The 14,181-nt window shown below is 43.8% G+C and overlaps 1 protein-coding gene, 1 long non-coding RNA gene and 1 other non-coding gene across 3 annotated transcripts in view; 2 read left to right on the top strand and 1 right to left on the bottom strand.

Moving 5' to 3' along the window:
• Positions 1-5,985, top strand: part of LOC104865889 — a 12,683-nt gene extending 6,698 nt beyond the window's left edge. The window contains exon 3 of the long non-coding RNA XR_781294.3: positions 5,705-5,985. This is a non-coding gene — a long non-coding RNA (uncharacterized LOC104865889). The remainder of the gene's footprint in view (positions 1-5,704) is intronic.
• Trim71 (tripartite motif containing 71) overlaps positions 1-14,181 on the bottom strand; it is a 66,524-nt gene that overhangs the window by 34,660 nt on the left and 17,683 nt on the right. The window lies entirely within an intron of this gene.
• Positions 3,117-3,200, top strand: LOC117283670. The gene has a single exon (XR_004514695.1). It is a non-coding gene; the product is annotated as a small nucleolar RNA SNORD22 (small nucleolar RNA).

Here is a 14,181-nt window from a genome sequence, read left to right on the forward strand (position 1 = left end):
AAAAAAAAAAAAAAAAAAAAAAAAAAAAAAAAAAAAAAAGTATTATGTACACATACCAACTCCCCTTGATGAGTGTAATGATTATGTACCGTGAACATATAACTAATAAAAATAAAAATTGGGGGCTGGGGATTTAGCTCAGTGGTTCCGCCACCTGCCTCACAAGCACAGGGAATGGAGTTCAATCCCCAGTACCAACAAATAAATAAATAAATAAATAAAAATAAAATAAAGAATTTTTAAACCTCGAATGACATGTACTATTTTATTAATAGCTACATTAGGGTAGCCAACAGTTTTTTTTATATTCAATGCTTCCACTGGCACATATTCAGGTAGTTTACATAAAGCACAAGGCTTTCCTGAGGTTCATTTACCCAAGTGTTATCAGACCTAGAAGGAATTTAACAATGGCAAACATTTCTGTAAGTACTTAGCAGGGTCAAGCCCTCTGCCAGGTGCTTTAGGGGTATTAACTTGTTTACTCCTAACCACTATCCTATGGGATAGCAACTGTGATTAGCCTCACTTTCCAGATGCAGAAACTGGACATAGAGTTTAATCTGCCCAAGGACACAACCAGAAAGCAGCTTCAGGGTCAGTGTAGACTAGTTAACAGCACCCCCTGCTCCCTCAACTGCCTTGAAAATTTTGCTTCTATAAATCCTCCTCTATCCGACTCAGCATTTTTGTGAACTTCTGGCAGAGGCATTTCAATACATGCCCGTGTGCCATCAACTACTACCAAGTCCAGTTGGTTTCTTTGTCATGACCTCCAAGTCTAACAACCCTCAATGGCTCCCCCAGTGGCTACACGTCACAAGAAAATTCTTCTTTGGTTTAACAGGCCTGACATTAACAGCACACTTCCACAGCTCCCTAAAGTGAGCTTCACACACAGCAAATCTCTAGCCAAATGTTTAACTTTGGGGCCCTCCATTCTAAGTCCTCCTCTCGGAGGGGCCCCCTTATCTCACGGCATTTATGAACCACTCATCTCCTCTCCTCTCCTCTCTCCTCAAATTTCTACACAACACCCCCAGGCATGAACCCAGTAGTGGAAATGAGGAGAGGCTGGAAAAACCTATTTATCTGCCTCCCAACCCCCCACCTCCTTCTGGCCAGAGAGAACACAGCTTTCAATGTCCTTCTCAGGATGTGCCTCCAGGGGCTCCAGCTCAGGCCGTGACACCAGGGCCGTCCCCAATTTCACTCGTGGCCCCACAGTCCAAAAGGCTATCCCAAGGGAATCTTTAATCAGTTTAGTCCAAAGTGACAGCCAATCATAAAAGGGTTGGTCCAAGATGGCAGCTGGTCCGATACAGAGCCTTTGTTCCTACGGGTTCCCTCGGGCACCAGCAAGAGGGTTCCATCCAGGCATTTTCTCTCCCACTTAACAGTTTCTTGCAAGCTGGGAATGAGCAGAAAATTCCTTCCCAGCCCCTTATCCACTAAGCTATTCCTATCCTGGATGGTAAAATCAGCTTGGCTTTCTTCCCCCTCTTGTAATTTTGATATACACTATGAGTCCTATTTTGCTATCCTGAAATTAAATTCCAAATAATTAAGTTTTCTGTGAATAATGTCACACAGCAGTACTTAGAATGGCCTGTCCCCCCAAGCAAGAAGAAACGGTGTAGCCAACAGCGACCTCTCACAATAAGATATTTAGCCAAGAAGGCAAAGTCGGTGCTGCATATTCCCCTTAAGTCACTTACAACTGGTAAAAGAGTTAAAGCCAACTGACATTTGGTTATTTTGATAAATGAAGCCTGGAGACCCAATACTTACCAAGAAGGACAAACTCTACCCTGCTCTCCTCCAAGAAACATTGCTAAACAACGTTTTAATATGTGCAAGCTGAACTAATGGCATTTCCATAGTCACATTTTGAGAAAGGGAGCTTTCTAAAAGACCTGTCCACAGAGAGGGAAGGAAGGGAGGGAAGGGAGGAGAATGGAGCAGAGAGGAGGGAAGAAAGAATAAAGAAGGGAAAAAGAAAAGTCATGGGTAGACACTTGTTTTAAAAAATGTTTATTTTGCATTTTGTAAATTATGATAAAAGAATAACATTTCTGTTTACTCTTCCTTACTCCCAAACCTCAGGATTTTAAATTGGTATGGGATGGGTGATGGGGGTGTAAAAAGACTTGGGATTTTGGGATCTGATCAATGTAACATGTTGGGGGCAAAGCACGGAGGTCAAAAGGAAATGATTAATCCCACAAAAGAACCAGGCGGATGAGGGAGAGAATGGTCCTCCTACATAACCCTCATTAATGAGTAGGTCAAAACATAATTGTTTACCAAGGTTTTCTTCCCAAACCTGATTCACTATCTCATCCTAAAATATATTTTCTAAAATCCAAAGAATTAGTCTGCACTAGCTACTTTTTCTTAGAGGTTATTACATTCCAGTTGTTGGAAAACAGACTCCAGAATTAAGCAGGAGAATGACCTTAGTCATCAAATGACCAAGACATTTGATGACAATTTCCATTTCTGGCAGGAACCATGCTAGTTATTAATGAAGGAAGTAATAACTGGGGCCTTTTTAAAAGAAGTTACCAGTCACAAGATACAATATGCCTTTGAAATGCTATGACGTCAATACTTTAAATATATAAATGGGTCAAACCCTAGAAGAGGGGTGAGGGAAATGCCTTACAAAAATCATTTGGGAAACAATTTTGCTCTTTAGTTTTTTTCCCCTCCCTAATGCTTGCTATTAGAGGCACACAAAAATCCTAACGAATGCTGCAAATTTCCCCTCAAATTACATATCCTATACAAAACCTCAGAACTGCCTCCACACCCTTCTGACTAAAAATGAATGGTAGTGGGCCGGGGATTTGGCTCAGTGGTTCTGCCACCTGCCTCCCAAGCACAAGGACATGAGTTCAATCCCCAGTACCTCCCCCCAAAAAATAATAATGCTAGCAACGAGGATGAAAGGCCTGTTTACCACTGGCCTTGGGGCCACAAGGGCTGATACTAAATTCAGAAAGCATCCCAATGTAGGGAGGTAGGTTAAGATGGGTATGGCAGCACATGCCTGTAACAGCACTGGGAGGCTGAGGCTGGAAGATCGCTGAGGGTTCAAGACCAGCCTGGGCTACTACCCTCAAAGCCTGTACAGGTGAACCCACTAGGAAAGGCTGGCGCAAAAGAGGAAAATTTGTTCCTAAAGAACTGTCAGAAGGATCATCAGATTTTTCCAATTTTCTTGAAATTTCTTGAAGGAAAAAACTCATCAGCTGCTGAAACATTAGTTTGTTTTTCTAGGTCTTCAAAGCCAGCCTGAACTACAGAGTGAGACTCTGTTTCAAGACGTTAGCCAGGGATTTGGCTCAGTGGTTCTGTTGCCTGCCTTGCAAGAACTAAGGGCCTGAGTTCAATCCCCAGTGCCAAAAAAAAAAAAAAAAAAAAAAAAAAAAAAAGACTTTAAAGGGCCGGGGATCTATGTAGCTCAGTTCTAACGTCAGTACCAGAGAAAAAAAGAAAAAAAAAGTAGTGAGGATCCATTCTATTTTAAAGTATGTACATATGACTACCTATTTTTTGTTGTTTTTGGTACCTGGGATTGAACTAGACCTTGCACTTGCCAGGCAGGTGCTGTGTCACTAAGCTAAATCCCTGACCTCACTATCTACCTACCTGGTTTTAAAAGGAACCAAAGATGTACCCCAAAAACTCTGGACCATAAGTTTTGAGAGCTAGGTAGAAACCAACTTCAATCTGTGTGCACAATTTAGAACAATCCCACAGACAATTTCTCAATTCCTGTGCACAACTGTGAATGTACCCTCCCTTCTAGAAAGTGCACAAGCACCAGAATCTCCTGGCAAGTCACTGACTACGTAGTCACAGCTAGTTAGGAGCCTGAAGCAAGAAATCTCTTCAACACAGGAGTTGAGGGCCAGCCTAGACAAACCATGAAAATTATGTCTTTTTAATATCCCACCCCGACTCAAACTTTCACAGCAAAACTGGGAGTGGTGGGCATGGTGGCGCACACCTATAATCCCAACACTCGGAGGCTAGGCAGGAGGATCACTGGAGTTTGACGCCATCTTAGGCCAAGTACCGAGCTCTAGACCAGCCTGAGGTGAGTGGCTCACTTGACCCCAGGAGTTCAGAGTCCTTTCTACAACAGCATAGAAGACTCTGTGTCAGAAAAGTAACCCAGGCTGGGCGTGGTGGCGCACGCCTGTAATCCCAGCACTCAGGAGGCTGACACAGGAGGATCACTGTGAGTTCGACCAGCCTGGGCTACACAGTGAGTTCCAGGTCAGTCTCAACTACATAGTGAGACCCTGTCTCAAAAACAAAACAAAACAAAACAAAAGTAATCCACAGCCATACAGTTATTTCAGTACTACTAGACAAAAAAGTATAGGGGAAGGATGGTGCTCAGTGACCTGGATAAAAGAGCCACAAATTTATTTAGGAATAAGGATTTTTCTGGGGATTTAGCTCAGTGGTGCTGCCTGCCTTTGCAAGCACAAGGTCCTATATTCAATACCCAGTACACACACACACACACACACAAAAAAAAAAAAAAAAAAAAAAAAAAAAAAAAAAAAAAAAAAGATTTAAGGATTTCTTGAAACTCCAGGCCTTATTCAGGATCATGCCTCCCTCTAACCTATGCTTAAACATCAGTTCTAGTTGGTCATGCACGTGCTGAGTCAATGGTAGAGTGGGTCAATCCATTATAACACAAAATAAAAATAAGCTGTAGTGAAATTGTGATGCCAGGCCTTATAATGTAAGGCATGTAAAAGTCCCAATCAATAGAATTCACCATGAGTCAAGGAAGACTTCACAGCTCAGCGCTTACCAGACCGAAGCAAGTTTGAGTCCAGCCTAAGCCTAAGCAACTTAGCAAGAGCTCCTGTTTCAAAATGAAAAAGGACTGAGGGGTATAGCTCAGTACAAAGGTCCTCAGTTCAAATGCTCAGTGCTGGGGGAGGTGTGGCACCACACTTTGCTTTGGACCCACAGGATCTGGTTCCTTCAGACTTTGTTCATCCAAAAGAGATCCACACAACTTTACATGTGTAAACTGTACCCAGCCTACCATCCCCCAGCTGGCCCCCAAGAGCTCAAAGCCAGAAGTCTATTTTCCCATTTCTTAAAAATAGGTTGAGTATGTACAAAGCATTTAAATAGTCTGTTGTTTTTCTTTTGCAGGGTGGTATCTCACTAAATTGCCTGGGCTGGCCCTGAACTAAATTTGCTCACCTGACCCCCACCCCCCACCCCAACCCCCAAGTAGCTAGTATTACAAGCACTAGCTGTCACACTAAATAGCACCCTCACTACTCTTCAACTCTAGACTGGGGCCCAACTATCAGGGATGTGGTTGTCTCTGCTGCTCTGGGGCAGGAACCTGCTGTGAGGATAATCAGTAAGATCCCACCACACACTCGTTTAACTGGGTCCACCTCACTCCCGCTCCTCAGCCTCGCCACTGCCCCAGGTCTCATCCAGCCAGCTAGAAACAGAAGGCAGAAAGGAAGAGGTGGCTGCATTTAAAAACTGCCTTGGGGCAAAGGGGCAAAGGGAACTCTTGCACAAAGCTAGGTGTGTTTTTTTAAACTTCACCATCCCCAAAGAAATGGGAAAAGATTTATTTATACAAAATGCTGAAGAGGCATGCAAAGAATCAGCAAAAATTGTTTCCTTTCTTATTTGGAAGAACCCTTCCCAACAGCCTCATGCCCTGATGACTCATCTTATGCCCTGGGACAGAAGATAAATCAGCTGACTCTGGGAGACAAGAGCATATGGACCAGACCTTGCAGAACTCCCTTGGCAGGATTCCTGGACTTGCAGAGAGAAAAGCACCCCACCCCGGAGTGCACAGCTGTCAAGACACTCTGTTTCACCTAATTGTGTGTACAGTGTATTCTATGTAGCCCTGTGCCTTTCACTATCCTAATTTCACAAGAAATCCAAGGCAAAGAGATTAACTCACAGAAGGCCACATAGTCAGTAAGCAGCTCTTTGCTACTCTTGCAATAAAATGTTCCCAAATACATTATTTGTAAATAGTGCTTTATTACAACTTTTCAAAGGGAAGGGAAAAAAGGAGATCCATACTGCCTGAGCTGAGCCAAACTCAGATGGGGGAAGGCCCCAGGAAATCAATCTCAACTGTTGCCACATTCATCTGTCCAATGAGGAACTGTATTTAACTGAGCAGAGTTGCTCAGCCCACAACAGATATGTACAGATCACAATAGATGTTTATGAGCCAAAGGTGTAGCAGTAATAAGGCTGGCGGGGGGCTAGGTGCTTCTCTGTATCATCATATTTAAAACGTACAACCTGAAATTAGTAAAGTCATTATTATTATAGAAAGCAGCATAGAAATCTTTCAGGGCCAGAGATTTAGCTCAGTGGTTCGGTGGCCTGCCTTGCAAGCGCAAACACCTGAGTTCAATCCCCAGTACCAAAAAAAAAAAGGTCTGGGGATGTAGTTTAGTATAATGGTCCTAGATTCGATTCTCCATACCACAAAAAATGTTCTACCAAGCTAGGGAAAGCCAGGGGTGGTGGCAGCACTCAGGAGGCTGAGGCAAGAGGCTCGCTGTGAGTTCGAGACCAGCCTGAGTTACATAGTCAGTTCCAGGGCAGTCTCAACTACATAGTGAGACCCTGTCTCAAAAAAAAAAAATTCTAGGGCTGGGAATTTATCTCAGCGGTTGGGTGGCCTGCCTTGCAAGCTCAAAGACCTGAGTTCAATCCCCGGTACCCGCCCCCCACCAAAAAAATTATACCTACAAAAACACTACATAGTGATGAGTATATTAATAAGTGATATAAACATTTAAAAATATACATTAAAAGAAATATATGTGAAAACATACCTACAATTAGTTATTATCAACTGATATAAAAATTTTAATCCAGGTATGTATGTATGGTGGCCCACATCTGTAATCCCAACTACTCCAGAGGCTGACAGGATATTGCAGATTCATTCATGCCTAGCCTAGGCAACTTGGGAAGATCCTGTTTCAAAGTAAAACTAGATGTAGCTCAGTGGTGCCAACACCTGCCTGGAAGCACAAGGTCCCAAGTTTGATCCCCAGTACCAAAAAAAGAAAAAAAAGTAAAATTAGAAAGGCCGGAGATGTAGCTCAGCCTACATCAAACACTCAGTAGAGTGTTTGCCTACATGCATGGAGTCCTGTGTTCAGTACTTAGGCAGAAAATTTAATAGGGGCTTACCAATTTGATTTCCCGCTCAGAAATCTAAGTAAATGTATGAATGCACAGCCTAATGTGCTAATATTAATATCTGTCTCCTTTTTTGGCACTGGGGCTTGAACTCAGGACCTTTTGCTTTCAAGGCAGGCAGCAGAACCACTGAGCTAAATCTCTGGCCCTCCCTTTTAAATTTTGTAGAAACTGAAGTTTTGCTCACTGCATACAGCTGGCATGCAATTTAACCCAGAAACCTAATGAATAAGATCCCAAAGCCTTTTATTCTCTCTCAGGGCTGGACAGAGTAGTATTATAAATACACAACACAACCAGTACATAATCCCATACAATACTCGGTTACCTAGTGCCCAGTGCATTTAAAAAAAAAAAAAAAAATGGCTTGTACCTGTAGGTAACCCTAAAGTAAGAACTCTGTAAATGTTATAGTGTGGAAGAAAAGGAAAGAAAGGAAGACAGGGCATCCTGCAAGTGAACAGATAAATTTGCTTCCATCCTCTCTGCCCAGGCTCCTGGGGATTTCTACACCTTTGCATGGTGTTTGTGGGTCTGGTCCTGTATCAGGAGCAGGGTCTGAAGTCACTTCTCCTGCACTCTGTCCCAAGTAATCCTGGGTGTCAATGGCAGCGCAGGCTTGGTCTGTGAATCACAGTCAACATTTATTTCAGCTTTGACTTTAACAACATCACTTGCTTTAATACAATGTTAATAAAAGACCACTTCGGGAGGTCTGGTCTGGGCTACTTCTGGAGTACCACAACCTGGTCCCCAACAATACCACAGCAGAAGGAAGAGCAACCTTTCTCTCGGGAAGCTGCTTGGCTGTCCTCAGACCCTTCTGGCGCCTTCCTGGGGCAGCTGGGGTTCTATGCCATGCAGGCAGGTACTGAGGACGTGAGATGGCTCCTATTCAAAGAGGTGATGCCAAATGGAAGTGAAACCAGAAGCAGAGACCTGGCAAAGCCCCCAGGTGCACACCCTCCTCACCCTCAGCAGCTAGGTGACAGACCCCACAGTGATCCCAGAGCAGCTAACCCAGCTCCCACGCCCGTTTTTGTGAGGACAGGCAGACTCCTGCATGAAAAGGCTTTAGGGAGTTTCACTCAAACTCAGGCCAAAATCTTACCATCTTTACCTGCCTATAAGTAAACTCAACTTTTATGTCAAAGTAGTTAAAACTGGGCAACTTTGGAAGTATAAGGTGACTTCTTAGAACTGTAACATCCCCATTAATGCTCTCCTCAAAGGTGACATGGCAGACAGACTATAGCCGGATTTTGGGATTTTAGAAATGTTACACCTTAGGGAAAGAACAAATAACAACTTAAACTTTTATTAGCAAGGGTCACTTAAACAGAGCATGTGATAGTAAACAACTCACAACTTGAATAAAATCACTTAAAATTAAACTGAGAATTTATGACAGTCAACTGGGAAAGCTAAATCAGGGCTGTGACCTGAAGTCCCTTCACCTGGAGCAACATTTAAATGCTTTCTCCCAGGGCCACCAGCATTAGAATCCCTGGAGGTGCTTGTAAGGATGCAAATGAGCCCCACCCCAGTTTTAGAGAATCTCAAACTCCATGGGATACACAGCCTCAGGGTTAAGCAACTGCCAGGTTATTAGTTAAACAAAGGAAGATGGATTTAAAGGATTACACAAAATAAGTAGGAGTGTAATGAGAAGGCCTGAATAAGCATGCAGACAGTAGGCTAATATTTTGACATTTGCTTTTTTTGTTCCTTTATTTCACACTGGGACATCTTCAGTCTTAGCTAGGAAAAGTGCATTATCTGGAGTTGCACATCAATCCAGCAGGACTTACAGAGTTCCTTCACAGGGTGGACAGGCAAATAACATTTTATATTACTATGCTGGCTTGCCTTTTTTTTTTTTTAAGTAAGGGTCTCACAAAGTTCCCACATTGCCCAGGCTAGTTAGAAGGTGGCTCGGGGAGTTTCCCTCAACTGATGTCCCTTGGGACAATGGCTCCTCCAGCAAGTTACTTATCCTCTGCTGGGCTGAAACAGAAAACCTAACCAGTAACAAGATAAAGCACACAGTGGGGCATTAAGCCTGCTTCCTGGGAAGATTAAAGACAATTAAAACTAGAGGCAAGGGATTAGTTGGCAGGGAAAAGGGGGGACACCTGCTAGGAGGAGAGGTGATGGTCTGCTCTTGAGATTTCCTTCCCAGAGCTCCTTTGGCAGTGACTGAGATTGTGTGTATGTGCAGGGCACAGCCTGGCTATCCAAGCCTTTTTAGTATGAGACACTGAACTCAGGACCTTGTGCTTGCAAGGCAGGTGTGGCAGGTGCCACTGAGCTAAATTAAATCTCCGGCCCTCATCTGTGACTTTTTGACAGGTCCTACTGTCCTTTTACTTGAAGGTCCTTCAATAAACCTGTTCCATGTACTGCCCCCAACACTTCACAGATTAAGATGATACTGGATTTACTGCTAGGTAGTAAGATTTTCGTGATTTTTTTTTTTTTTTTTTGTACCAGGGATTGAACTCAGGTCCTTGCTCTTGCAAGGCAGGCCACTGAACCACTGAGCTAAATCCCCGGCCCCAAGACTCTCGTGATTTCAAAGAAAGAAAATGGAAGCTTCAGGGTTATAAAGAAACACTCAACACTCAGTTATGGTTTCCAGAACGGTCTTTCACCTGTGTGCTACTGTACAAGACAGATATGATGCACAGAAAGCCTCAGGAAGCAGAGGCTTCCTTCCTTGAAGGGTAACGCCCTGCTCCTCCTGAAACCTCCAACTAACAAAGACAGGACCTGACATACTCAAGTCAAACCTGGCTCCAGCACCCAGGCAGCCCCTTCCTGGTTACAATGTTCCAAGCTAACACCACCCTGATAATCCTATAAAGCTCTCCTCCCCGGTCACCTCCCAATTACAGAAGACCAAGGGTATCACTATCGAAACTTAGCTATTAAGCACCTAACTGCTCAGATAGAGTCCAAGCAAAGATTCACAGGGCCTGGCCCTGCACTGGGACAGGGTCATTTATGACCATTAAGGCCAGAGTAAGGCAGGCTCCCACAGGCCCATAAAACTCCCAGGGAAGGAAGTAGGGATTAACTACTTCCTCCCACCTCTCAAGAAGGGGTTTCAAGTTGTATGGAATTGCAAAATACAGGGTTCCCAGGAGGGGGTGGGGAAACATGGATCAGAAGGGCCTACACCTGGCTGAGGCCTTTAGCAGGGAACACAACTAACCCTGGGGTTTCTCAAATTGCTTTCATTTGTACAGATGAGGGCTTTGTAGCGCTCCTGGCCCCAACATCTCTAGTGAGGCATATTCTTGGAGTCTCCTCACCCACCCGTAGCACGGATCTGGACTCTGTCCAGGAAGGGAGCAGAGTATGTCTGAGGATTACGTGTTGTTTGCCAAGTTCTGCGATGGTAAATGGCTTAATTCTTCTACATTCCCATCAGTGCGATTTGCTGGATCAAAAACTGTCCCTTCTCCTGAGCAATGTACAACCTCTTTCAAAATTTCACTAAATTCCAACTGAAACTTACTGTATTTCACAAATCTAAGAAAAGTTTATAAAGAGAAACAGTTACATACAGTAGAAGCAAGCGCAAGGCAAGAAAATGGAAAGAAACATCAAGATGAGACTTCGTGGATGAGACCATGAGTTTGGTTCTGAGCTTCCTGGTAGTCAAAGCAAAATGAGCAACAATAACATACTAGTATGTCTACATCAAGCCATCACTTTTCAAGGCCAACATTTTTCCTGGGAACAAATCTGTACACATACAAAAATAGTAGAATCTGTCTGTTTTCTGTTCCTCTCCTGGGTATCCTCCTCAAAGGGCACAAGCAGAAACAGGCAGATACAGCAAACCCTACTCCCTTCTCCCCCTCTCCTCTGAGCTGGCCAAGTCCCTGCTGAAATCACATGGGAGCTGGGCTGTAGAAAAAAAGCAGGTAGAGACAGGAACACAAAAGCTGAGTGGGAGTGCTCCTTGGTGTGTAAGATTTTAGGTCGCAAGAAAATCTAGAAACTGCGCAACTACATTCTCTGCATCCTACTGCCTATGCCCAGAGACAGGGGCAGCAGCCATAGGGAGTTTTCCTTATTGTTACTGGATACCAGCTTCAGAAACAGAGCCCTCTAGGGGAACTAGGTCTAACAACATGTGTGTTTCCCCCTCCCTTGGGTGAAGAAGACCAAGGAGTCCCTTCTTTGCCAGGGTCTAAAGATTTATGGATACAGAGTTCTAGGTTCTAAGCATTAGATGCATCATTGTAACAAACTCCTATCACCTAAAAGTGACTATCTATGAGACCCAAATGGAGAGAGGGGTGAGGAATTTTGTGGGAGAACTTTCAGGTCCTTCCAATGGTTCTGAAAAGGAGTGCAAGTCAGGTGTGGTATAGCACCCAGAAATCCAGCACTCAGAATTTTAGGCTACAAAGGGAGTTCCAGTCCCACCTCAACTACAGACAAGATCCTGTCTCAAAAAAAAAAAAAAAAAAAGAAACAGGGGGCTGGGAGGATTTAGCTCAATGGTTTCACCACCTGCCTCACAAATGCAAGTTCTCAAATTCAATCCCCAGTACCAAAATATAAAAAAATAAATGCAACAGAACTGGGGGGCTGAGGAGCCATTCAGTGGTAGAGCACACCTAGGCTTGATCCCCAGTGCTGCCATAAAAAGAAAAAAAAAAGTGTCAAGAGTAGAGCTGTCAGAAGTTCTTAGCAAGCCTAAACTACAAAGTGAGACCCTGTCTCAAAAAAATAAAATAAAAAATAAAAAAGGCCAGGGATTTAACTCAGTGGTGTCACATCTCCCTTGCAAGCCCAAGGTCCTGAGTTCAAAAGTAGTTATAACAATGCACCCAGTAAATTTTGAATTTCAGAAAGAATTTTTTACTACAAGTATATCCTAAATATTGCAAGATGCATACTCATACAAAAATTATTGTTCATCTGAAATTCAAATTTACCTTTTGTGGGGAGGAGGCTAAATCTGACAACTCCTAGAGCTGGGAATTTAGCTCAGTGGTTCTGTCACCTGCCTCTCAATCTCAAGGACCCAAGTTCCATCCCTGATACCAAAAAAAAAAAAATCTGCATTGAAATCTGGTAACTTCTGTCAGATGGTTTCATGGTGAGTTCTGGTAATCCAAGTTAGGGGAAGCCCCACAAACCTTCAAAAGGAAGGCTTCGATGGCGCCAGGGATTTAGCTCAGCGGTTCGGTGGCCTGCCTTGCAAGCGCAAGGCCCCAAGTTCAATCCCTGGTACAAAAAAAAAGGAAGACTTCAAATGTTAAGAGAATTCTTCACTGATAGTCAAGCCATGCTACACCAAAGAATGGGTATAACACTAAACATTTCTTTAAAAAAAGAAAAAAATACCTGAGGGTAGGGGTGTCTTTAGTTTGACTGTGGTTAAAACATAAGCTAACTGACTTAAATCCACCTTGGTGGCTGAGAAAGAAGACTACAGCCAGAAACACGTCCTCTCACCAGAGAGCTCCCCAGTATAGAGACAGACTTCAGTGGTGCTGGCTACTCAGGCCCAGCCGGATCAACATTCCAGGAGGCAGCCATTCCCGCCTTCAGGGGGAACAAAGAGCCCAGGGAGAAATTCCTGCTACCCCCAAGCATGTGAGTAGAGGGTGGTATACAAACAAAACCGGGCACAAAAAAAGGGACCCCCAGTAGAAGGCCCTAGGAAGCCCCTCCAAGGATGAGGCAAAGGAATGAGAAGACCCAAGGAAAAGACTCCAGAGCACATATTACAATTGCACATTATAAACACAGAATGCACTATGGGGACTGAGTCTCAAAACATAAAGGAGCAAAGTTCAGAAGAGAACAATCTCTATAAGAAACAGGCCCAAACCTCTGAATTTAATCATTAACTTCATCTTGAGGGTCTTTGTGTTCATGCTATGTACTGGCTTTTACTGTAACCAATGCAAACACTTGCTGTCCTTCAAAGCACAGAATGTGGGGTTTGCTGGCTTGTTTTCTTTAAACAGCTCCTACACAGGAGATGAATTCAGGAAGATTCCAATCAGAGATATCCAGCAAAAGGAGCCTTTGGAAGGGGAAGAGGGGCCACACAGAGATAAGTGAATGCAACCTTTTCACCAGCCCCTGCTGCTGCACCCCCTTGTCCAAAAAAAGGCAGACCTTCAGACAAGTTTCAGGGTCCTCAAAAATGAAGTCTGGGACAGACTTACACACCTGCAAAGTTCTTTGGCTTTGAGGACATAGGTGGCAGGTTTTAGATGGAGCCCAAGAGCTCCTTAGAGCAGTATAATTAACTTGGTAAAGAATGGTTGAAAATTTGTTTTTCAAGCACAGCTCTAATTGCCAGTGGAATTTTCAGCGAAGTGCTTCCCAGTTTTTCAAATGCCCAGCTCCTCAAAAGCTCCTAGGTCTTCCCTCCACAACCACCAATAGTGTCTCCTCATTCCTGTCTGGGTGCCAACCAACAACCAGGCCCCATAATGTCTGAACCTTTACCATGTTCCAGCCCAGAAACCTATTTCCTAGTAGACTCAGTTCTTGGTGGTGTCCAGAGATCACACATGAGGAAATCGTTAGACATGAAGTAGAGAAATCACCACTCAATCTGAGTCAGGCAGTAGACTCTCCCTCCCCCACAACCAAGCTCAATAATCAACCAGACCTTCTGCAAAGAGGACTCCAAAATTCTCAAAGGAACACTCTAAAGCCTGTCGTAAAGACCTGAGTTGCAGGCCCCTCCTTGGTAGTATCACAGCACTCCCAGAAAGTACCTTATCATCCAGTGAGAGGCAGTTCTGAGAGGTATACAGCTAATCCATGTCTTCACATGAAATGTCCTCTGCAAATTTAAAACTCTTATTAAGAAGCTCAACAAGCCAGGCGTGATGGCGTATGCCTGTAATCCCAGCACTCGGGAGGCTGAGGCAGGAGACTAGC

Source organism: Fukomys damarensis, unplaced genomic scaffold (assembly GCF_012274545.1).
Source record: "Fukomys damarensis isolate Sample0158 unplaced genomic scaffold, DMR_v1.0_HiC HiC_scaffold_28, whole genome shotgun sequence".
NCBI lineage: Eukaryota > Metazoa > Chordata > Mammalia > Rodentia > Bathyergidae > Fukomys > Fukomys damarensis.